The 27,268-nt window shown below is 34.8% G+C and overlaps 1 long non-coding RNA gene across 2 annotated transcripts; it reads left to right on the top strand.

Moving 5' to 3' along the window:
• The first annotated feature begins 5,149 nt into the window (after positions 1–5,149).
• On the top strand, positions 5,150–26,932 carry LOC143665314 (uncharacterized). Of its 2 annotated transcripts, XR_013166870.1 has the most exons (4): positions 5,150–5,339; positions 5,799–6,010; positions 23,114–23,179; positions 26,686–26,932. It is a non-coding gene; the product is annotated as an uncharacterized LOC143665314 (long non-coding RNA). The 2 variants fall into 2 exon arrangements; XR_013166869.1 differs by lacking the exons at positions 5,150–5,339; positions 5,799–6,010 and adding an exon at positions 15,165–15,290.
• Positions 26,933–27,268: the final 336 nt, after the last annotated feature.

Below are 27,268 nucleotides of genomic sequence, written 5' to 3'. Positions count from 1 at the left end.
GAAATGTTAAATTATATAAATGGTAATAGAAAAAAATTTTTTTAAATGTATCCATGGAACTCAGCGCACAAACAGTGATCCCTAATTTAAACTATGGGCTGTGGAATGTGCTATCATCAATCCTAATAAATATTCCACAATGAAAATGCAAGGTGTTCATAATTGGATGGTATATGGAAATCCTGCAGTTTTTCATGATTGTTTTGTAAATCCGCAGCTTCTCTAATAAGGAAATAAAAATGACACAGCCTATGAATTGCTTCAGAGAATTATATGGCATTATTAAGTATACCAACATACTCTATAATGGGAATACCAGAAGGAGGGAAGTGCAAAGAAAAATTATTTAAATATATATATAGTGACTGAAAACTTGATGAATTTGATGAAAAACATTAATGTAGATGCCTGAGACAGTCAGTGAATTTCAAGAAGGATAAACACAAGGAGACCCAAACCGAGATACAACAAAGTCAGATGTTGAATCTAAAGAGAAATTTTGAAAATAGGAAATGAAAATGATCCATCACATATGAGGGAACCCAGTATTAACAGCTGGTTTCTCATCTGAAGAAAATGGAAGCCAGATATCAGTGAGATGACACATTCAAAGTGTTGAGGAAAAAAAGAAAGTTAAAATACTTTAATTAAGAATTGTATATCCAGCAAAATGATTCTTAAAAAATGAATGTAAAATTATATGGGAACTCCATATTTTCTGCGTAATTTTTCTGTAAAGCTACAACTTCTCTAGTAAAAAAATAATAAAATGAAGCAAAATAAAGATATTTTCAGATAAACAAAGAGTGACACAATTTGTTGCTGGTAAACCCAGTTTACATGATACAACAAAGGAAGATCTTCAGGCTGAAAACAAGTGATCCCCAAGAGTAACTTGAAGCTACATAAAAAATGGGTACCAGTGTAAGTAGATATGTAATTATATAGAAAAAATAGTACAAAATTTTTCTTCTCTTAACTAATTTAAAAAGCAATTATAATAAGCAATTGAATGTAATTGTACTGTTGGACCTAGAAAAAAAAATTCTACATGACAAGAACAGTACAAAAGACATTAGGGGAGTTAAGCTGTTTAGGGGTAAGGAAATGACATAAGATGTTAACTCAAATATACAGGAACAAATAAATAGATAAAGAAATGGGAAGTAAAATGTTCAATATAACAAATTATATACACATTCACTTGCTTTCCTTTCTTTTCTCAGCTTCTTTATAAGATTGAAATTATACTGAATATTAATGGTGGCAATATATGTTGGATTTTTAACATCTATAGATGTAATATATTTAATAATAATAGTATGAAAGGGGAAAGAGTAAATAGAGCTAGATAGAACTAATGTTTCTATATCTCACTGAAATTAAGCTAATGTAAATTGGAAATACATTCTGTTAAGACATACATGGTTAGTCTTCAAGCATCTACTAAGAAGATTGTTTAAAAATACAGTGAAAAATTGTTAAATGAATTAAAAAGTTACATGTATTGTAAAAGAAAGCAGTGAAAAACAAAAGGAACAGAAAAATATGTGATGTATAGAACATAGAATGATTGATGGTAATTCAACTATATTTATACTCACATTAAATGTGGGTGGATTAAAATAATCCAAATAAAAGACAGAGTGTCAGACTAAATGAGGAAAAAAAGAAAAACACACACTCAAACTATATATGCTGTGTATAGGAGACATATTTTATATTCAAAAATACAAATAAGATCAAAGCAAAAGATGGAAACATATCACACAAACAGCAATTGGATAAGAACCGGTATGCTATACTAACATCAGACAATTTAAACTTTAAAACCACAAAGAATATAGTTATAGAGAAGCAATTTATAATGATAAAATTCTCAACCAGTTAGGAAGATAAAAGAATTATATAAAGAGTCCCAAAATACATAAGGTAAAACCTGACTGAAAGGGAGAAATATGCAAATAAACAATTACATTAGAAGATTTCAATGCCCTACTTTCAATAATGGATAGAACAACTATGAAGAGATCAGCAAAAGAATGGAGGACTTGTATAACACTTTAAACCAACTAGATATAACAGATACATATGTCAATTCACCCAACAAAAATGAACAAAATTTTAGCTACAAGAAAAAAAAGACTAGAACTACTAAAATCAAGAGTGCAAGAGGGGCCATTATTCTTACCTAACGGAAATGAAAGGATTATAAAGGAATGCTATGAAAAACTACATGTCAACAAATTAAAATAACTTAGACAAAATGGGAAAATTCCGAAAAAGATACTGTGCTGGTTTGAAAAGGTTTATGTACCCTAGAAAAGCCATGTTTTAATTCAATCAACCTTGCAGGAGCAATAGTTTCTTTTATTCCTTACACAGTACTGTAAATTAGAAACTTTAGTTAGTTTGTCTCCATGGAGATGTGACTCCGCCAAGCCTGGGGGTTAAACTTGATTAATTGGAGATGTGTCTCCACCCACTCCAGGTGGGTCTTGATTGGTTTTACTGGAATCATTTAAAAGAAGAAGCACTTTGGAAGAAGCTAGAGAACAACAAAAGAGAAAGCCATGGGATTATGAGAAAACAGAGAATACTGCAGAACCATGAAGCAAAGAGTCTATCAGCCAATGACTTTTGGAGATGAAGAAGGAAAATGCCTTCTGGGGGAGCTTCATGAAGCAAGAAGCCAGAAGAGAAAGCTAGCAGACTTAGCCATGTGTCCTTCCAGTCTAGAGAGAAACCCTCAACTTCATAGGCCTTCTTGCACCTCGGTTCATTTGTCTTGTAAAAGTGCTTGGTACATAGAAGAATCTCACCAAACAGTTGCTATATAAATTATGAATAAACAAGTGGCTGATCTTCACACACTTTAAATATTGGTATTTTTAGAAAAAATTTTCCCAGGGCCATTAGCAATTTCACTATACTAGGATTACTTGGATGATCCTATTAATTTCCCTGATTTTTATCTAACTAAAATGCTGGTTTCCCAAATCTACATCTTCAATATCCCTTTCTATCCTGATCTCCAACTCATCTCTGATATTATTCTAACTTCCATCTTGATTTTTTCATTGGTAACTCAAACTTAGAATCTTTCCAAGTTCATGTCAGAACTCCCTTTAGGATTCCTCAAGGCTGATATTCTGCATACAAATCTTGTCACCTTCAAAGACATTTCTATCCAACAAGTAGCTCGAGGTAGAAACCCATGGGCCCTTCTTGATTGGATCTACTTTTCCACTTCCATCTTTAATATACTATGGAAGAATGATCATAAAAGGCATCTAAGATGTTTTCCTTTATTCATATTCTATTATCACTTTCTGTAGATACAGACACAGGCAAAGCAAAATACTTATGTTAATGTTGTAACTTAATTTTCTCTTCCAATTCATTACCCATGTTACCACCAAAATGACCTTCTCAAAACACAAATAAAAACATTCTATCCCCAAAAGGCTTGGGTACTTTTACACCATCCCTAGAATAAAGCACACATTTCTTGGTGAGGAAAATATCTTAGTCCCTGCCTTCCATCTCCCATTCTTCATATACCATATGTGCTAGTTTGAAGCCATTATGTACCCCAGAATAAGTCACATTCTTTTCATCCAGCCCTGTGGTGGCAGACCTACTATAGTTGGGAGTTTTGATTAGGTTGTTTCAATTGAGATGTGCCCTAGCCCATTCAAGATGGGTCATAGTCCTATACTGGAGTCCTTTATGATATTATAAAAGGCAGAGTCATTTGGGGAGGGCTTAGAGAGAAATACCCCAGAGATGCTAAAAGAAGACCCACAGATGCACAGAGAATGCTGAATGAAATCAGAATGAAAGAAAGGGATCTTGGGAGTGAAGGACCAGCAGATGCTGGTCATGTGCCTTTCCATGTGAGAGATGAACCACAGATGCCAGCAGTCTATTTTCAGGGATGATACCTTCATCTTAATGCTTTATTGTGGACATTTTGTGAGAACCGAAATTTGTAATTCAATAAATCTGCATTGTAAAAGGCAATCCATTTTTGGTATATTGCATTTCAGCAGCTTTAGCAAACTGAAAGAGATTATGGTACCAGAGGAGGGGGTTGTGATGTGAAAATACAAAAAATGTTGGAACAGCTTTATAGATGAATATGGGGAAGATTCTGGAAAAAAATGTGAGGAGCTTCATAGAAAAGGCCTAGAATGCTTAGAAGAGGCTATTGCTAGAAATAAGAACTCTAAATGTATTTTTGATGAGGCTTAGATGGATATGATGAATGTGTCATTGCCAACTGGAAGAAAAGCAATTCTTATTTTAATGTGGCATGAGAATTTGGCAAAATTGAATCTTGGTATCAGATGGAAGGAAGAATTAGAAAGCAACAAACTTGAATATCTAGTTGAGGAAACTTCTTAACTAAATTTGGAAATATAGCCTGGATTCTCTTTCCAGCTTATAGGAAAATGCTAGAGGAAAGGAATAAACTGAGAACTGAACTCTTGATTAAGAAGTAACCAGAAACTGATGGTTTGGAAAATTCTGGGCTCCAGAAAGTGAAACCCCAGAAGCTAATGCTCCATGTGAAGATTTAACAAAATACAACCAGTCAGCCATTTCAGGACAAGTCAGGGTTTGAAAAGGAGTTATCCAGAATTGATTTGTAGAAAGTCCTATTGTCTGACAGTTGAGACCCCTGTGTGCTGCATGCAGAGCCAACATGATTTTTGCAAAATCTGTAGAAATGGAATGATTGTCATCCTAGACAAAAAGGGACAGAAAAGGGACACATTGAAGGAAAAACAATTTCAAAGGCAGAACTATGGAAACTGAAGTCTGGAGCCAAGAAATCCCAGGCCAGGTGACTGAAACCACCCAGATTTGTGTAAAGGGTAAGTCTCTCCCGGAGCACACAGAGTAGTCCCCCTACCCCATTGTTCGGAGAGTGTTACCATCCCAGAGCTCTCAGATTCTTGGTGAATTGAGCAGAGCTTGGATGCCCCATTGTTCAAGAAGAATGCTGACATTCCAGGCCTCAGAGAGGGTAAAGCACATTCCCCATAAACTGGGCCTGGACATCAGGGGGTTGAGAGTGTGCTCCAAAGATGGCAGAGAATCCAGCTGATACCCAGTTGCTTGAGGAGGGTGGGTTCCAGAACGTGGCCATCTCTGCAATGCTTAGAGATGTTGGAATCCTCACCCCAGTGTTTGGAAAAAGCAGGGCCACTGCTTATTCCCATGGAGAGGGTGGGACAGCCAGTCTCTCAAGCTCTGTGGATGAAACATCAATACATAAATGACTTTCAGACCTGAAAATCTAATGAAGTTTGCCCTGCAAGCTTTAAGAGGTATTTTGGATCTTTCTCCCATGTTTTCCTTCCAATTATTCCCTATGGAAACAAGAATATTTATCTGTGACTGTCCCTTCTTTATCTGTTGGAAGCAGATAACTTGTTTTAGTTTAGTTTTAGTTTCATAGATCCACAACCATAGGAGAATTTTGCCTTAGTCCAGACCATGCCTGTCATTGATTTTCATGAGACTTTGTACACAATATTGTTACTGAAATGATTTAAGGCTTTTGTAATACTGTGATGGAATGAAAGTGTTTTCCATATGGAAAGACAAGTCTTTTTGGAGTCCAGAGTGGAGTGTGTTGGTTTGAAGCTGTTATGTACCCCAGAAAAGACTATGCTCTTTTAATCCATGCCTGAGGGGGTCAACCTATTGTGGGTGGGAATATTGATTAGCGTAATTCAATTGAGATGTGGCCCAACCCATTCAAGGTGGGTCTTTATTCTTTACAGGAATCCTTCATGAAAAGATAAAAGGCAGAGGCATTTGGAGAGAGCTTAGAGAGCAAAACCACAGAGATGATAATAGAGGACACACAAATGCTCAGAAAGGAAGTCACTGGAATCAGAAGCTGAAAGCAAGGGATTCTGGGAGTGAAGGACCAGAATGTGCCTTCCCATGTGATAGAGGAACCTTAGATGCCAGCAGCCTTTCTTCAGAGATGGTATTTCCCTCTTACTGCCTTAATTTGGACATTTTTTTGCTTTAGAACTGTAAATTTGTAAGTGAATTAATTTCCATTGTAAAAGCTACCTTTGCAAACCAAAATATCCTATATTTTAACTCCCCCAACCTCCTACATTTTCTTGCACTAGTTGGTTACATTCTCACTTTTTCCTTCTGCACTGTTCTTTGTTGAAGTATTCTTCCCTGTGTCCCTTTTAAGTTAGAATGGAACAATAATGACCCTTAAATGCAAAATTCAAGCTTGACTTTCCTGTGAAACATTTTCTAGATCTTCTGAAGAGTTATTGCTCATTGATTAATTTCATATTCTCAGTTCAAATTTGTTGTTTTTTTAGTTGAAATCACAGAATTATATATACATAAATTTTGAAATTTCTTGGAAAAAAGTTATACTTCTTAGTTAATAAATACATAGATTCTACTATCAGCATTAATTCTTAATGTGTTAGATAGAATGCATATTTTCAAAGAGCATACATGTCTATATGTGTGTGTATATTTGCATGTATATACCTGATTCCAAAATTACTACACTTTGATTTAATAAATCTCATACGGAATAGTCAAATTATAAATAGCATTTTAAAAAGGATTAGACTTTAAACAGCATATATTTGCCAAGGCGTTATGGACTAGTTGAATTACACATCATTCGTCAAGGAAAAACTAAACACAGAAATAAAGTAAAACAGGAAATTCAAATTTTTGACAAAAGACTTACGAAAGTACAAAATATTTTTTATTTAAGATTGGAAATGTATACATAAATTTTTCTCTAGCATCTCCATTTTAGTGCTTATTTATATATTATTGATGTTATTGAAATAAACCTTAATGACTCATTTTGGAAAAATAGTATCATTTTTGCTTTGATGTCTTCAATCATGAATTTTAGTGATTAATTGATCTTCCTTTTGGTCAGCTTTAGATAAGTCTCATCTTTGTCATGATTTTAAAAATTCAATTAAATCTGACATATGATGGACCATTTTTTAAACCAATAATCCATCTACAGTTAGCCAAGCAGGTGGGCTAAAAATAATATTAAATTCACGCAGTCTGTTCTTTTCTGTATACAAAATATAAACTCATCATTTACAGGGTCAATCACTATTTAAAACTTGTTCTTGATCATCTGAGAATAATTATGTTAAAAAATAGCCTATTTACTACTCACCACCAAAGAATTTTGAACCTTTACTCACAAATTAAGTGCAACTCTGATAGACTCGGGGTAGTTTATGTAACCTGTTTAACAGTGATTTTGACATTTACTTTGCTCATAAAACAGATCTCTCGTCTAAACTAATGCTTCTCAATTATATAATATGACCATTGTAAAACAGAACAGCGGTGATTGAATTGTGTATCCTAGTTTAGACATATTTTTGATCTGGGATGCACTCTGGTGGATGTGTACCCATTGTAAACAAGTCCTTCAAGTTATTCCTTGAGTTAAGGTGTGGCCCAACTACATCAGGTTGGACCTCAATCTCAGTTTACTGGAGTATTTTAAAAGCAGAGTGAAAGCCAGATGGTGAGAAAGCCATGGGGAAAAGACAAGCTGAAAATCAACAGAACCCAGAAGAGAAAGAAGACACTGCCAGGAACATTGTCATGTGACATTACAAATCCAAGGAACCCAAAGGTTTGTTGGTCAACAAGATAATACCAACCCTGAGAAAAAGCAAGCCTTGTAGCCTCTTAAATCATGAACCAATACATTTCTGTTGCTAAGTGAACTCTTTGTATCATATTTGCTTTAACAGCTAGGAAACTAAAACACTCGTATTTTATTTTTCAAGGTTTTCCTTAATTCTAAAAGATAAGAGAACAGCTAAGAATAGTCAACAGCCATCACTTATTGGTTGCTTACAGTTCACTAGGCTATATTTATATGATGCGATGGAAATGTGTTGTAGCTCAAGGTTATGACACAGCTAGTAATTTACAAAACTAGCAGAGATGTTGCCAAATGATTGTAAATGTGCCCTGGGAAATATATTCTATTTAGCCCACAAAATATTTGTCTGAAAAATAATTATGAACATTTAAAAATCAGGATAATATAAATTTCTGTTACCGTGGAAGATTGCTAGATCTGGCAGGACTAGGGCCTCTTTCTTGCAAAGGGCTGCATAGTGTCTGTTGAACAGAAAGCTGTACCTGAAGGAGAACCCAAATGCTCATCCAATTATGGAGAAGAAAAGATTTTATTCACGATCTTACAAGAATGAACACCCAACCAGCAAAAATGATGGCTGGCATGCCGAGCAACAGCAAACAGTAATATTTATTCCTTAAGTCTAGCACTCTGGTCCCTTCCCAGTTTCTTCACTGATTGGATACTGCAGAGGTTAAAGCCTATCCAGATAGTTTAATTCAAATTCCCTGCCAAAGGTTCCTGCTTCTGATTATGTTTTTCATTTCAGTGACCCTGAACATTACTTATTTAAACTTGTTTTTACCTATTTGGTGCCAATTCTAGGCTTGCATCAGAGGCTCTCTCCTTTCCCTACCTGTAAGACTGGTTTGAGCTGTCCTTGCAGCCCTTTCCTGCACCATCTTGCATGAAAGTTAAACTTAATTTTATTCTTACAGTGTCTCCCTGTTTGAATGTTCCCAGTCAGATTTAGTCATTTATGTCAACTTTTTGTTCCTCAGAGACATAGAGAAGTTTAGCTCCTGACCAGAAAATTATGTGTGAGGTTTCAGTCTTTACTGTAGGCAAATACAGAGGCTTTCTTTCCCTGACAGGCTTCATGTGCAGAAATCTGGTCTCTCCACACCAGACTTGGTACATAGCCAATGCACTGATATCTCTGAAGGGAGTTGCAGTTGAGGATTCAGGCCCCAGGGTCCTTTGTGTGATCACACATTTTTGCATTCCTAAACTAAGGTCTTCCTCAAGCACTTATGCTGAGACCATCTTTTGGGGTGGGGTGGAGAAGGAGACATTGAAGACACTTCATTATACAGTATTAGATTCTTTTCCATTTCTATATCTCTTCTCCCCCAGTCCCCTGGCCCATAAAACTGCAGTAGCTTTTTGTGTGTGTCTCCTTCAGCACAAGAAGTCCCCAAAGTCCCTGCTGCTCTATCTGATCCTTGCCCAGTGGTGCTATTCCATGGGAGAGAATGGAACAAGGAAGCTGGTGCTTTTCTCCAGGTTAACCTCTGCTTGAATGTTATTTTCATTTCTACTTCTCATCTTAAACTTACTTTTTTTATATGCTGTGCTGTGGAGTTCATATTTCATGTTTTCCATTTGAATATACCATTATTGCAGCACCATTAGTTGACTTTTGTTTTCTTTCGGAGTACATCGCAGGTGAGAATTCTACCCCTGAACTACCCATGCTTCCCTAATTGGCTACTTTTTACACTAGACTGTTTAGCTCAGCATTGTCTCTGATTAACTCAGGTCTCAACAGACACTTATATGCATTGAACTAGAACAAGAATTTAGGGTTTCTTATGTATCACATAATCACTCTTGCCATTACACTGTTCTGCCTCATGTGATGTGCCTGGCCATATGCTTTAGGAAGGTATAGGAAGCCTAAAGAAGGAAATTCCTGCAAGAGTGTTGAAAAGTTTCTGTTACTCTAGTGCTTTAGAGATTTTTTCAATCCTTCCATTTCTTCATATGTTCTCTTATTTTTTATTTACATCCAAAGATCTATTTAATTTATCCTTTTACATGGAAGATAACAATTTTTTGCAATTTAAATCGAAATGGAATGATCATGGAAAATTACAGACTTGTCAATTTATGTAGGGCCTAGAGAAGAAGACGCCATTGTCTCTCTTCAGAAAGGACTCCCAGAACAATACACCAGAATTTGTTTTACAAGGGAGCTACAATACATAATGTCATTAGGAGCCAGTTAAATTCAAACTTGCTCCTCCAATTGCTGCCTTGCAAACCACATTGGTCTTTGCTGTTATTTGAGGACTAGGAGACTATCTTCATAACTGTTGAGTCCAGGACCACATTATTTCACCTTCATTTTTTTATTTTATGAGCAAAAGGAACGTCCCATGCCATGATAGAGCTTACTAGCTAAAATAGCAGTGAAAAATAGGAACAATCTCCACCCCCCAATTTCCTTAGAAGTCTCTTACTGGTATGTCCGCTTGGTAGAATCTGAGCCACAAGCAGAATCCAAGCTGAAAATAATTCTGGGGAGTGTTTGTCTTTGGATTTCTGGCCTCTAGCATGTTCTCACTTCTTACCGCTAAAGATGTAGTGGCACCTGCATCATCTGGGAGCTTGCTAGAAATGCAGAATCTCAGGTCGCAGACAAAACCTACTGAATTAGAATTTCCCTTTTAATAAGATTCCAGATCGACTCATAAACACATTGAAACTTGTTTCATAAGCACATTGAAATAGTAAAACAGTTTATAAAAGGATTGGAAGGAGTTGAATGAGTTAATCAGTCATAACTACAATACATATATTAAGATTGCAATTGTCGTATGTATGACTAATTTACCATTATTTTCTTAATACCTCAAGGTTATTTCAAGATGATATTCTTCTAACTTTCTAATGAACAGTATATTTTAAATTTTACTTTGTAGAAACCCAATATAAGCTGTAAATTTTGATTTTTAGAAATCTAATGTCAGCAAGCTCAAGAACAAATATACATTATGTTCATATTAGCTTCAACATGACAGAATCTTTATTATAAAATGTGAAGAATCCATCTATTTATGTACCATAGTCTGCTGTCATGTGTTTTGCCTTCATTTGCAGATAGGTTTCAGATAAGTAGTGACAAAATAGTCACCAAAGCTTTAGCCTGGCAACCCCAATGGAAAGGGATTTTCTTGTTCATAAGTTATATTGAAATGTATGGTGCTGGTGCTGACTGCGTTTGATGGACTGAATTTAAGTCAACCTATCATCACTGCAGCAATTATTATGGCCGATTGCTGGTACTCACATCCACACAGAATGACTACCAGGTCAACCACACTTAACGAGAATTGCTGAGCAAGAGGGAAAGGTAGTTCTGTAAAGGAAAATTTGGTGCTATTATCAGAAGATAATCACTTAATGAGTTGGAAAATAATAATAGATCTCCATTATTATTTCATAGCTTTTAGATACAAAGCTTTTTACTAATTGTGCTTTTCCAATCCTTGGAGAAACAAGTGCATAGATTTAGGTTGGAGGGTAGATAGTTTCTGTTCTAGTTTGCTAGCTGCCAGAATGCAATATACCAGAAACAATGGCTTTTAAAAAGGGGAATTTAATCAGATGCTAGTTTATACTTTCAAGGCCAAGAAAATGTCCCAGTTAAAACAAGTCTATAGAAATGTCCAATCAAAGGCATCCAGGGAAAGATACCTTGGTTAGAGAAGGCCAATGAAGTTCAAGGTTTCTCTCTCATCCGAGAAGGCACATGGCAAACACAGTCAGAGTTTCTCTCTCATCTGGAAAGGCACATGGTGAACACAGTCAGGGTTCCTCTCTCATCTGGAAGGGAACATGGTGAATGTGGCATCATCTGCTAGTTTCTTCTCCTGGCTTCCTGTTTCATGAAGCTCCCCGGGAGACATTTTCCTTCTTCATCTCCAAAGGTCACTGGCTGGTGGACTCTGCTTCTTGTGGCTGTGTCATTCTGCTCTGCTCTCTGCATCTCTCTCATTCTCCAAAATGTTTCCTTTTTTATAGGACTCTAGAAATTTATCAAGACCCACCCAAATGGATGGAGACATGTCATCACTTAATCCAATTTAACAACCAATATTGATTAAATCACATCTCCAGGGAGATGATCTGATTACAGTTTCAAACATAGAGTATTAAATAGGGATTATTCTACCTTTATGAAATGGGATTTTGATTAAAACATGGCTTTTCTAGAGGTCAAACATCCTTTCAAATCAGCACAGTTATCAGTCTTGAGTATTTTCATGTAGAGATATACCTTAATGTCAATGTGGGTAAATAACATTAAAATTCAGTCTTATATTCCTTTATATAATTTAAAACTAATTTCCTTTGATTCCTTAAAACTGGCACATGTATGGTAAATTTCAAGCAGTCAAGTATTGATTTATAGCAGCAAAATTCAATATTTTAATGCAGCATTTTCCTGTACTATGTATGGGAAGAGTGTTGACCATATGTCTTTGTAATAAAATAATTCAAAATATGTTTGCACCTGTGGAACATAAATAGCAAATATACCTTACCAATTTTGAGTCTCCTAAGCAGTTAATTCAAGATTAAAAGTTATTTTCCCCTCTGCCTCAAATGAATGCTGGTCAGTTTCTTACTCATGGGAAATTATGAAAAGCATAAATTGAAGAAAGACTTGTAAATCTTGACTACTAGTACATTAAAAAGTCTACCACTAAAGAAATTTATTTTTCCCTGTTTTTTCAAATATTGTTTTTAATATTCTCCACTGGATAGCTTCAGCTTATGTACTTCTGAAGAGGTTTTAGACAATTCTCCAGTTAATTCAGTTCTTTAATGGTAGAGGAAACATAAGGTTTTTCTAGGATTCAGCCTACAGTTATGCAACTTTATTTCTATTGGTTACTATATTCTGAGTAAACAATATTAGGTATCCTTAAAGTATTTTTAAGGCTCATTTTGTAAACCTATTATAACACCAGTATGTGAAGAAATCTAAATCTGAAGCTTCAGTAGACTTGTTATTAAAAAATGGATTCACATATCTACTTATAACTTGTTAGCATGGTTAAACAAATAAGTCTAGTCAAAAAAATCTTCAGAAAGGAACCAATTTGAAGACTGTTTTGTTCTGTGCAGTCATTTTAAAAACCAATTTCTTTCTAAAGACATTTCAGCAATTTGAATTAGAGAAACCACCACACAATCCGTTTAGCCTTGACACTTTGGTGGCTGTTTTCCTGAGAAGAAAATTTCATGGTTCACAATATCCATAAAGAGATAGTTTTGAAGAGTTAGTGAGTAAATAAAATTGAATATATCCACAGGGACATATTTATGAACAACAGTTTTCTCTCTCATAGGAAATCAAGCAAGGCTTGCTTCTGAGACTGGTGGTAATTGTGTTCTGCCATTGTTGTTTTAAACTGTGTAAATCTAAACCCTGAAATATTTTGATGGCTTTTCATCACTGCAGCTGCCCCTCCTCCCATCACCTTCCTCCCATCATCTCTGCTATCCTCTGGAATTTTATCTTTAATATACCAAGGGCAACTTACCTATCTTGAATTCCATCTTCTCAGATATATTATTAATACATTGAAAGTCTTTGATCTCAGACTTTTAGAAAACATAAAACTTTCTAAATCAGCAAACTACCTTGATGCTAAATTTGTTTTTGTTTTGGAGGTCTAAAACTGTTCTGCAGTTTGCCATAACTTCATCAGCCTAGAATCCGTAGAATCATGAACAATCAAAGACAGTTTTTATTCTCCATACATGTAAGATATAGAATCTCTTCCTTAGATTCATAGTTCAGATTATTTGGGAGATTTTAATATTGGCTCTGATAATGTCAATCCTCTATTTGTTACATAATTCAAATAAATGAATTCAAAAGGGAACTTTGAGCAATTTTAAAAAGAAATTCCAGGAAGACTATTTGGGACTATATTAAATGAGATAAATGAATTGACATAATGTAGTACATGATTCACACTGTTCCCTATACAAAGTGCTCTGTGAATGTTAATTTTCACTGATATTATCATTTATTCTCCAAGCAAAGAATAGGGGCTTATTTTGTTGTCTTGTCTGCTTATTAAGTGACCAAATAAAAATTAGCATCCATGAGATTGCCTACTTAAATTCCTGTTGCCTCAAAAATTTTAGTCCAACACAAACAGTGGAACTAACACAAAAAATTTGATTAAAAAAATTAAACAGATGACACTTTGGCATAATTTTTAAACACCTGAAAATAGTGATTGATTCTGAGGGTAATGTATCTTCCATAGCCATCTCTAAGTAAGGAGACATTTTGGGTCCCTATATTTGCATTATATTATTAAATGTTCCAGTTCCACATAGCCTTGTTCTTTTATTTAATTCCTCTCTGAGTATTGAAGTCCTTTCTAATGACAAAAAACAAATACTTTTGGCAATACTTTAGTACTCATTTCATTGATGAGTTGTTCATGATGAGAAAACAACTTTCAGTAATATAATTAAACTGATCTAAATTGCAGAAAATCAAAGTCACCTATTCCATCTGATAAATCTCAGCTCCTTCTATTTGGATTCCAGAAAGAACAATTTTTCTTTACTTAGGTGATAAGCAACTTTTAAAAAATTTCCTAATCTTTCCCCTCAAATCCTGGCCCCTGACCCATAAGCTATTCTACATCAGTATGTAGGAGATGGGCTGATCTGAAAGGGGTTCCGGAAGAGTTTAGGGAATGTCAGGCATTGGTTACCTAACTTGAGTTCTATTAATCAAACTTGAGTCTCCAAATAGCAATGTGATTGCCAAAATGGAATTACAGGGTAAGTGTGGCTAGCATTTCCTAGGGCAATATTGGTATTCTTTGAATGCTTTTCATATTATACGAGAAGTCCTATTATCAATTCATGCAAGATGATTTGTACAATGATGACAAGAAAACAGAAATGGAGAAGAAAAATCCATTTCCTCTACATTATCACAAATCATGTCAGAGCACTCACAAAACTAGGAAGACAAAGCAAGAGAACACATTATTGTTCAATATTACAAGTAATGTAATATTAAATTCTAGGTATGGGGGGACATCATTGTTATTTGATAATGTTCATAAGAATCAAAGACTTACAAAAAAAAAAGAATAGTGTCTATTTTGGTTTGCTAACCCTGCCAGAATGCAATATACCAGAAGTGGAAAAGCTTTTAAAAAGAGAATTTACTTAATTTATAAGTTTACAGTTCTAAGTCCATAAAAACGTCCAATACCCAGAGGAGGATACTTTGATTCAAGCACCTGGCTGGGGTATTTGGCTTCTGGTTTTAAGCAGCTTCCTGGGGGTGTTTATTTTCTGCATCTCCAAATATCTGGGTCTCCTGATGGCTTTGTTGGCTCTGAAGCATTTTCCAAAATGGCTGTCTCTTAAAGGGCTCCAGTAAGCCACCCACCTTGACTCTATGGAAACACATCTCCTTGGAAACCACTTAATCAAAAGGTTCTACCAACAATTGGGTAGGTCACATCTCCATGGAACAACTTAAAAAGACCACACCAGGCAATATTGAATCAAGATTAAAGAACATGGCTTTTCTGAGGTAAATTTCAGTCTAATGCAGTGTCTTTTCTAAATTTTTCAATAAGAGCCTGTTTATTTTGTTAATAAGAGGTTTTAATAAGGAGTTTTGTCAAGAATCAAGTTAAGATAATCATTCATAACAGATATCTGGAATGTAGTAGTCACAGGATCACATTTAGAATTGTTGATTTAGTTGATGGACACTTACTCTTTTGTGGAATTTTAAAGTATTCTTTTCTGGCCCTTTTTCATCATTCCATGAAAGGATCTAAATGTTGGCTCCATTTTGGATCATGAAAGAAAGTGAATTCAAAATGAATGGGAGCAATTTTAATTCAAATGTTAATACCCTACAATTTTTAAAACAATGCATAATAAGATGACTTTTTTTTCAAGAAGATCAAAATTCAGAGGAGACAATGGCAATACAATATGTTTTTATGTCATGGCCACGTAACCTGGACTTGTGCCGGTATAGTACCTTGAACTCTGTTAGTTTGGCCTCCGTTTTTTTCTAAAGAACAGATATGTTATTTGTGATTTGAAAACATATTCACTTTCTTGATTTCTTTTCATCTCTTTATGAGGAGATATTGCAAGATCACCTGGATTTAGAATCTTCTTATTTACAATAAATAATAAATTACAAATAAATATTACAGATATCTATGGTATTTGGCAGCAATTATGAAACTATAAAGAGTTGTTTCTAAAATTTTGTTTGGATATTGGTGATAATCTACTGAACATTTGCTAATTCATTGAAGGATGAAGGATTTTCTCACATTCAAAGACATTCTTCAACTGTTCTTGGTGGGAAAGTACAATATTGAAGATGGTCCTTGGGATAAGGTGTCTTGGGAAGAGCTAAGTGTCGTATTTGAGATTTAGTGACAAACTAATTTAATTAGAGGAAATTATTTTAATTTGCAACTTGAACACAGAGTTTAGGTTGAGTTAAAGATAAACTGTTAACTCTCAGTTATAGCAGAAGTTGATCATCCAGTTTATATGCCATTATTAGGACATTTGACTATCCACATTTTCCCTGTGTTTCTTTTATTTTTCATTAGTATCTCCATAAAATAGGAAATATATAATAAAAGGAAAATATGCCAGGTAATTTATCTCTTTGAAGGCAGCTCTGATGAAATAATTTGTAACAGAGGAAGAGTTAAAAAATCCGTTCAGGGTGGGCCACGATGGCTTAGCAGGCAAGAATGTTTACCTGCTATGCCAGAGGACCCAGGTTCTATTCCCGGTGCCTGCTCATGTAAAAAAAAGATCTGTGATCTGTTCATATCTTCCCAGAGCTTCATTAGAAAGTATAGTCAAGATGTTTTTCTTTACCTGCACTACATATAACATGCACACATACATAGGAAGTGGAAAGAAAAAAATTGCTTCTCCCCTTCTGTAACTACGCAGGCTTTCAGTCACTAAGACACACATTTGTGGTGTCATTTCTAAATCTATTCCATAGTACATATAATATATACCCCTGCCAAATATGCTTCCTTAAACACTGCTTTTTTCTTTTTTCTTTTTTCATGGGCAGGCTCCAGGAAAACACTGCCTTTTTATTCCAGTCTTAGTGGCTTTCAAGCATCTACTCAATCAAGTTCAAATCCCTCACATGACTTTTAATGACCTTCATATCCTGATGCCACCCATCTTCTCCATTCTCATTTCAAATAACTCCCTGAAAATCTCCTATATTGTCAGACCAGATTCTTTTCACTGCCTTACAAGCACTGCAAATCTCTTCCACTTTTTCATCGTTGTTTGCATTGATCCATGATCCATGCCATGCCAGTCTAAGATGCTTTCCTTCTCCTTGCAAATACTGCTAATCCAAGTGCTGCTAATAGCCATCCAAATGCTGCTAATTATTCACGTTTAAGTCAGGATCTCAGATTGGGTTACTGGGAACCAGACTCTGAGACTAAGATCTACGTGAAAGAAGTTTTCCAGAAGCAACCCCTATCAGGGAATAAGGGGAAGAGTACTGGACAGAGTAAAGAGATTTGCAATGTGGTCACAACAATGGCATTGTTTGATCTCATGGGGGAGCACTAAAATTGGAATGGCCTCTGAGAGACATCTGAAATTGAGGCAAAGGTGCTAAAAACCTTATATCCATATCAATTAGTGATGCAGGCTTGGGTAGGGACAAAAAAAAGTATGCTAGGCTGAGCCCTTAGGCAGCCTCCCTGAAGACAGGGAACTCAATTATGAGCTCAGCAGCACACACTTAAGAAGCTGGAATAGTGAGTGCCCTACATTGAGAGTAGACCTGAGCAACGTACTACAACATTCACTTCTCTCCTCTTCCTTGGCAGCACTTAGAAATTATAATGCATCTTTTGGACTTATTTCATGTTTGTCAGACTTATATCATCCACAGAATCTCAAACTGATGCAAAAGCATATTCCATAGAATCTAACATCACCTTAATCCCAGAAGGAAGCTCCAGATACTAGTATAAGTACATTAGGTTTTCCTCACAACTTGCAGCTATGATATGCATTAATTTAAGGAAATAAAAGTCTCAAGACATATAACGTTTCAGGAATACCCATGCACTTATATATATATATATATAAGTAAAACATCCTCGTACTATGCACTGAACAGGGATATTGAAAGTAGGTTGTTAGCAGAGCTAGGATTGTACAGAAATCACAGTTTAATACAACAAAATAAAGATATTTACCTCTGCCATAAAAATCTCTCCTATTTTACTTGAAAAGTAAGTAAAAGTTAAATTTTTAGTTGACAAATAAGAAAAACAGAAGAGTAGTGATTTTGCGTGGGACCAATGACAGTGTCCCTCTGGCAAGTTTCTTCTATAAATAATTATTTTTAATGATGAATATGCAAAAACACTACTGTTAGATGTTTTATAAGTAATGCCTCTACATTTAGTACTTAGATGATTATTTCAAGTGGCAGCTATATTGCTATTTCATAAAAATAGGTGTATTAAGGTGCTTTAGTTGGCAGAAATGGCAGATAACATTCAGAATTGGAGTAACATCTTTGAGAAATATGGAGGAAACCTGTTTTAACTGAATGACATTTGGCATTTCATTATAACCTTTTATACAAACCATTCAAGATTGGTGAGTTAATTTTTATATCTTACTTTAATATGAAATAGAAAGCAACCAAACTTTATGTTTGCTAGGTATGTTAAGGGATTTTGTTACTTAGTCAAATGCAAAAAGATGAAGGTTGAGAGAAATAAATACTATTGGAGACACTTTTAATGATGTAACCATCAAGGACCATTGAAAAGAAAAAAATGTATGTGTCTAATATTTTTCTCTCTCATTAACACAAGATAAGTACATTATATTTTGCACTTGAAAAGGTAACAATTTCTCTTAAGGATAATATAAAAAGTTATACATTACTTTAACCTTTTTAAAGCTCTTCCTTTTAAGAATGTTTTCCAACTCTGTTTTTTTAAATCTGAAAAACAGGCTAACTTTCAAACACCCTCTAAGATTTTCCTAGTCATTAAAATTATTCAGCTATTAGTTAGCTATTCATGGCAATGTCACAAATGTCTCAGTTATTTTCTAGAAAGACTCAATTATATGTCATTATTTTCCTTCTCTTTAATAAGAGCAACTAACAAAGACAAAAAATCATTACTATGGTGGAAAAAAAGACATTTCATATTGACTTCTGGGTTTCCTAGAGAATGGAGAGAATAATGAAAAAGTAGGAGTAAATAAAGAAAATAATGCTTTATAGCCTCAAAATCTATTTTAAAAGAATTTGTAGATGAAATCCACTTCTAAATAACACCATAAATCATCATATCTAATGCTTTACGAGACAGACAGCTTTTCATTCTGCAAAAGTTTTTATCAATTGCATATTTAAAAAATGCCAGGTAGAAGCGAAGTTAGTTGAACTAAACATTTCTAGTCCTTGCAGGTCTATAGGGTCATTGGTTCTGTTCTTTAGATGTATCATGAATGCGTTACGAATTGTTGGATTGCTATTTATGTGAAGGCAAGTTCTCATACAAGACTCTCTTGAAAGAGTAACTTGTTTTTGTTCTTTTTGAAGCTCAAAAAGAAGTCTGCTTTGGTTAATCCCACTCTCATTACTTTTTAGTACCAATCTTAATTTGTTCCAAGTCTTATCTTCAGTTCAATAATTTAAGTAAACAATAAGCTCAAGAAAAAAATTGATCCTTCAAACTAGCCTTCTTCTGCAGGGACTGAATAACAATTTACTGCATATTTCAATAGTGCATGATTTCTCACAAATTTCATTAGCACACCATTGATTGCTCATTTTTCAGCTCTCAAAACAATTTAACATAGTCTTTTTCATGCAGAGGATAACATATTCATATTATTTGATTTTTGATGAAACCAAATGACCCTTTAAATTTGCAATAGAGTTCTTTAATTTTGTATGAGTTTCTTTACTGCTGTTCATTTAATTTTCTGTTTCCATTAACCATCTGCAAGCATTTGACTCTATGACAATTATTCAGCTGTGCTACATCATGACTGACATATTTTATAAATGAAAAAAAAAGAAGAAAAGAAAATGGAGGGAGGTTAGAGATCATGAGAGAAAGGAGGAGAAAGCAATTGAACACAAATGTCATGGTTTGGAATCATGTATTTTCCATTCAGCTGAAACATCTGAGTGGTAATTATTGGTCCAACTGTAAATCTAGCCTAATTGCATTTTGTCTTCATTTCTGATAAGCACTTCACGATGATGATGATTACTCCTGCTAAATGCATTCGTTCCATGAATGTTTTCCCACACTGATGGCCAGGGGGCCTTGCAGAGAAAAAAGACTGCAGACAAAATGGCTCAGTTCTGCTACAGCTAAATCAGTATTGATTTTTTTTTCCAAGTAAGAGAAGGACCCACTGTATATGCCTTTCATTTCTCTGCCTACCCACCACATAGGGGGTTTGGTCAGTATATATTAGAATATGGTTTAATTAACTGACATAACTGAGAGGCCAATCCTGGGCAATCAGCACTGATTAACTGTGTCATTTGTCTGACAAAGAAAGAACATTGCATCTTGCCCATTTCCTTAAAGGCCTGAATTGAAAAGAACCCCACTGTTCGCTTTAATTTTTCTTTGTACCGTGGAAACCTTTTGCCATGTTTATTTCAATGTAATTTTTGCCTCTTTATACTTATGCTTTTTTTTCTTCCTATTATCAAATACCCAGCAAGCCTTTTGAATGATGGCACAGGGACAGGTTGTTAGCGCCTTTTCATAAATCTCTGTATTTCATAGTAGGGCAATTAAGCTAAACATTTAGATTTCTGCTACAAATTTAAATGTGCAAGTGGAAGCAAAAGGCAATGGAATTGAAGGCCATTATATGGCTTCATCACTGTGGTTCAGCTTTTCAAATTCAATGAGTGTTCTGACAACAAAATTCTAGAAAAAAAAATATATAGTTCTGGAGATTTTCTGAGAAAATCTCAGTGATGTAGCATCAAGTAAAATCTACACATGAAAATCACATTTAACCGTTCATTTAGCAAATGTAGACACTTCATCTAAATTCTTAAGACATTTATGAGCAATGCTAGAATTCACCTTTGACAATGGGGAAAGAGAAAAAGGCTGTCATTATGCTTCTCAAACAAGGCTGCGAACGTGCTTATTATAACCCAGAGCTAAACACTTGCAGATGGTGATAACAGTAAAAGAAGTGAAAAGCTAATACAGAAAAGGGAAGTATAAAAACTGCAATTATAGACCCAAAAGACTTAAATTAAATTAATCTGGTTCTTAAAGAGTGGTATAATGCTTGGAATGGACAGAAATCAGCAAATATTGCTAGAATAGAATGCTCACCAAAGCATTCTTCATGGACAGTTATTATTTGCTTCCCCAGCATCCAATCCCCTTTTCTTCCTGAGATAACTTCTGCATTTCATTTGGTGTTCCATTCTTCCCCCAATTCAGTCTATGTGGCCTGAAACTGAGACGCCACTTCAGCAACAAGTGTGAAACATGGAAATCAAGATTAAGTTCACCTTGACATCACATTGCTTGGCTGCAGTGATTGGCTTATGAGTGAACAGATATCTTGAACTAGTCTGATTGAAATAACTCTCAGGTTGTCTCAGGCTACCTCAAATAAAGACCTCTCTTTCCACTGGACTTTAACAAGGAAATCAGCAAGGAAGCCTGTATTGTGTCCACATATCTTACCGTTTTTTACAGCCATAGAATGAGGGCAACACATTATAGAAAGCAGTTTCTAGATGTAAGGTAGAAGGAAACCAGAATGACCTGGTTTCTGTAGCATCATTTGCGCTTGTAGCTTATAAGTAAATATATTCTTTGTTGCTTGAGCAAGTTGCGTTGACTTTTTAATTACCAGAACAGTTCATTATAGTGGCTATATCTATTTGAGTAAGTTTAATGAGCAGCATGAAATTAAATATACATAGGTAATACCATCTTCAAACATTAATTTGGAACAAGTGCAACTTACCACCTTCCACTGCTACCTTAGTTTATTCATGGAGTATAAACTTCCCGGAACCCTGGATGAAAATTCTGACAGGCTTATGATTTCCCTTTACATCATATACAATAAAGAGTCCAACAATTATTTTTAGTTTTGAATAGAGTATTGATTCAGAAGTAAGAATGCCCACCCAGCCCAAAAGAAGAATCAAAACGCCAAGCTTGCCATTATATTTAGTCTTTTCACCAGCTCTATAATGGAAGGCTGAAAGGGGAAGGAGAATATGATTCCTTTTTAATTTTCTCCATTTGGCTTTTTCCATTTTACTTAGCTTGTTAACTGGCTTCAGAATTCAGTGATGAGAGGCAATGAAGCTTACGATGCTCTTTGAGGAAGCCAGGGAAAGGAAACCAATCTAAGTAGTTGCTACTGATAGACAGGAGAGGCATAGAAATGATGGAGAGGAATTTGGGCTGGGAAAGAAAAGTGGCTCCAGAATCAGACAGATGGTTAACATCTTTACTCTGCTTCATTGGCTGTGTCCTCAGGGCAAGTTGCTAAGCTACAGCCTCTGCATTTGAGGTTAAAACCTACCTCTGCCTTTTTTTGGTTAGTGTAGGAAATGTTAAGTTCAATGTGTACACCAGGCCTACCACATAGGAGGAGCTTAACCAATTTTAACTACTTGGGAAGATTTATCAGCAAGGATTAGGCAGGAGGTTGTTTTCTAGGCCTATTGAGTGAAAATATATGAAGAATGGCTATTTTATTTGAAGTAATATACTTTCTCAGAATATAAAAAAAAATTTAAATGATTAAAATCCATTTTATAGACTTATCCTTAGTAATCATCTATCTTTCACTGCTAGAGGTGTTTGCTGGGGATTGAGTCATTTCAACCCTGTGAGTGCACTCATTACCATGGCATCACCAAAGATCCCATTAAGATGAGGCCAAAGTGAATCAGGGTGGGCTTTGATTCCATATGACTAGAGTCCTTATAAGCAAAGGAAATTTGGGCACGGAAAAGGGTTCACCTCACTACCAGGGTAACCTCCCTATAATTAAGTCAAAGACTACTGATTGGGAACCTTAATTGCATCTGCAAAAATTCTTTAGGCACATAACAAAACACAATCACCAAAGTCATAGCCCATCATAATCAAAGGTCCTAACCACAAACCAAAGGACAGGATTATACAGGGCATATACCCCATGTATGTGAATCTTGGGCACCATCTTAGAACTGTGCTTCCCATAGATAGGGCCCCTATCCAGAACATTAAGTCTGAATGAGATTGTGTGAAGCACGCTACTTGAAACTCTGCTTCCCACCCACCTTTGTGTCAGCAGAATCCATCAGCAAGCTGAGACTCCATCTGCATCTGGCATCAGTGAGACTGAAAGAGGCAGTGCCAGGTGAGTCTATTCTGCATCCTCCACTCTGGTGTCAGCAGGGTCTACAGACAAGGCATAATTCCAACTCCTTCTGTCATCAACAAGGTGAAACAGACAATTGAAGGCAGGGATACAGGCACTTTGCCTTCTCTCTACCAGTGTCACTTGGTCCAACCAGCAGCTGAACTAACACTCTCGTTTGTTGGTAACAAGGCAATGTGAGTTGGTGCTCTCTTTTCATTGGAAAGGTATTAATAGAGTCAAGGAGTGAGTTAAACTTCCACACCAACAATCTACACTGAAGTGGTATTAGTCAGTTCTGCTTTTATTAGTGTGGGGTCAGAAGAGCTGACTATCCATCCCCACCAGGACCTGTGCACTATACCCAAACAGTCTGAACAAGGTCTCATGATGCAATAATCAAAATATCCAGGAACAGTAGAAAATCACCCATCATACCAAGAAGCAGGATAATCACAACTTGAATGAGAAAAGACAATTAACAGACACCAGCACTGAGATGACTCAGATGCTGGAATTATCTGACGAAGTTTTTAAAGCAGCAGCCATTAAAATGTCCCTGCAAGCTTTGAAAATGTTCTTGAAGCAAATTAAAAAAGAGAAACTCTCATAAAATATATAGAAGATATAGCAAGGAAAAAGTCTTTGTGTCATTGTATTTAGTGAGCCTCTTGTATATTCAGCATTTGGGTGGCTCATGTTTTTTGGTTGTTGTATTTTGCTTGTCAACATCTGAACTTTTGACTGGTGAGTTTGATCTATTTGCATTCCAGATTATCACTGAGGAAAGACTTCTGCCATTGAGTTATTTGTTTTCTGTTCGTCTTTATGATTTTGCTCATTGGTTACTCCATTTCTGCCTTTTTTCCTGTGTATTTTGATAATTTTTTTTTTTTGGTGTATCATTTTGATTCTCTTCTTTCCTTTCAAGTATAATTTAGTTATTTTTCCTGTGATTATCTTGGAGATTATAATAAACATCTAAGTCTTAAAAATAAAATGAGTTTTAAGTCATCCTACGTCAAAGTAAGAGCTCGTTAGGATATTGACAATTGCCAACTTTTGTTCACTGGGTGTGGGAAAGAGATAAAGATAAGGAAACATCAAGCTGATATGCTGCTGATTTGGAGAAAGATAGATTTTTGGTTCAAATTTTGTATTTTCTGCCTGCTATCAAAATCAGTAAGATAGTAAAACAACATTGGAAATGTAATTAACACCAGTGACCTGTATGTTTGAATGTGGTTAAAATGGGAAATTTTAGTTTACATACAGGCTACCAGAACAAAAATTTTCAAAATACATAGACCTGTACAACACAAGCATTAAACCCTAATACAACTATGTACTGTAGTTAATAATATAATTATAATAATATCATTTCATCAGTTACAGTAAAGGGGCCATATAACAGAAAATGTTAAAAATAGGTAAAACTATGGGGGGGGGACTATATAAGAAATCTGTAAATTCTGCATGATTTTTCTATAAACTGACAGCTTGCTAATTTAAAACAAGTGAAAGAAATCAGTAAAAGCATACAATATAGAAAAGCATTTGTGCCAGTGTCATTTCAGGTACTATTTCAACTGTAACAGTTTAAATGTGTGTTCTTAAGTGTAAAATGATTAACTCTGAAAAGGAATACCACTATAAGCATGATTCCTCAATATGTTTATTTAAGACTGCTTAAATACATTGTATTTAACATCTTCCGCTTTGTTACTCTATTGACTGTCAAAAGGAAGGCAATAGACATGAAATTACATTAAATTATTCTTAAAAGTGTACTAACCAGTCCAATAATGGCTTATTTCATAGATTAGGTATGTATTTTACTCAAGAATTCTTATATAAAAATTTGAAATGTGGTTCAGAGTTGCTTTTCAGAATTGATTTTTCAAAGTATGAAATATACCATCCTTTTTTGTTTGTCCTTTAATGTTTAGAGTTAAAATTGCTTTTGAAATCAGCTACAGGTAAAGGAAGAAACAGAATTCAGGATTATATATGAGAACTATTAAAAAATGTCACTTGTTATATCCTCCCTTGTGGAAAAAAGCTTGATCATTTCACCCCCCATTAGTAAACATCCTCTACCTATGATAAATCTTACTCACGTTTTCCTGGACTCACAATTGAATGCTATCTGAGCAAAGTTGCATATGCTACAAATGAATGATGAGACTGAACCTGATGGAATTGATGTCTGCAGCAAGTGCACTATATAATGCCAGCATGCTTTCCTGGAGTTACTATTTAAACAATTAAAAAACCTATGATTAGAAACCTACTATGTGCTAAGTACTGACTTTAAAATAAAAACAGTTATGTTGCATTTGACATGTATTCTTTAGAATTTACTCTCCATGTATGGCTTAAAGGGATAATATAGGATGGTGACTAATGTTCTCCACAGGTTTAGTAAATTCTGTAAAGAGTTCCATAAAATAAATGATAGTAAATACATATGGATAAAGTGTTTCTAATTTTGTCCACAACTTTTAAAGATACATGACACATTGTTTATACCCATGTATGCTTGTCAGTGAGCTGAGGTATTATTTTTTCCAAAAGTAAACTAGAGAATTATTTTTTTACATTTATAGTAATTTTATCTTTTTTAGGCATCAAAACTTGACATTGGTAGAATTATTCTGAGATTTGGAGGACATGTCTTATTTACCCTATCAAAAAAGCACAAATATTTTAAAAGAAAATTTAAAGATATCCAAATCCAAGTTAGTGTAATAGGGATTAAGTGCACAGACATATGGCAGGAGATTGGAATTTTATTTTCTCTTGTCACTTACTAGCTTTGCACAGCTATGTTCTGTCAGCTGCAAATGAGATTGTGCACATAAATATTTGTCACAGAGCATCTTATAGGGTTAAGTATCATTAACTTCTAGCTATTAATATCAGCTCATCATTATTTTTATCATCATTATTATTATTTATCAGGACAAAACAACATTTACAAGATGAAAAAGTTATAAACAGTCACTTGATTTATAGCTTTTATGACTAAAATTTTGATCTTGAAATTTAAGGAAGACATTTAGGATCTGGAGGAATTGCTGTCAAAAGTTGAGTATGAAATATTTAATAAAGGTTGGTTTGTGAATTTTCATCAGCAACATGAACACTTAAGTCTAGGATTTCATATTAATTGAAATTCAGATTTATTGAAGAACTTTTTTTTCCTAGAGGTGCATCACTGCTATTTTTTTCCATTAAAAGCAATATTACATGTAATTTTTAAAACAATGCATTATTATGAAATTCTAAGGGTCAGGGTGCTTCTAGAGATAAATAGTATTAAATAACAAATCAACTCCCCACCACCTTGGAACATTATATTTAAGTTTAGCTGAACTCTAGCAAACTTTTAAATGATAGCGTGCCACAGTTTCCCCATATGTAAAGTCATCCTAAACAATACATAAAGTTGTGACATTTTTACATTCCATTAAATACCAGTAGTTCCTGTGTTCTCTTCCCAGGCAGGTTGAAACCATCTGAGACGATTTCAGGAAACTGCCTGTAGACTAAGAGTATCTACACAAGAATCGGATATATCTCAGCCTTCTATGAAGATTATGTTTTTGCGGAGCAACTACAGGTTGCTTATAAGCTGCACTTTTTCAAACTCTTTCTTCTCTTAAAATGCTACAAGGTGACATTGAAATTTCCTATATGGACATTTTCTGAGTTTTGCTTGTCTAATAATAAATCATCCTATATTCTTCACTACCAGTTGTGGGTCCCCCATATTGTCTTAATGATTTAACCTCCCAAATTTCTCTTTAGACAAAAATTTCAGGCCTCAAGAGAAATCAATTAAATTACCCTAGATGATCCATAATATTTTTACATTATTATAGTATTAGCGTCTAAGAGATAAAAAGCATACCTTAATAATCATCCATGATGCCAAGGTACATGCTAAAATTTCAAAACATTCAGATTTAATAAACATGAACACTACTATCCTTTCTTCTTGAACTAAGCCAGTGATGAACAATATCACAGATTAAAGTTGCGTTTCTCACCATCATACATAGCTATCTTTTGTTTTACAGAACA

This window comes from Tamandua tetradactyla, chromosome 21, assembly GCF_023851605.1.
Source record: "Tamandua tetradactyla isolate mTamTet1 chromosome 21, mTamTet1.pri, whole genome shotgun sequence".
Taxonomy (NCBI): Eukaryota; Metazoa; Chordata; class Mammalia; order Pilosa; family Myrmecophagidae; genus Tamandua; species Tamandua tetradactyla.
This window is presented reverse-complemented; position numbering and strand designations above follow the sequence as displayed.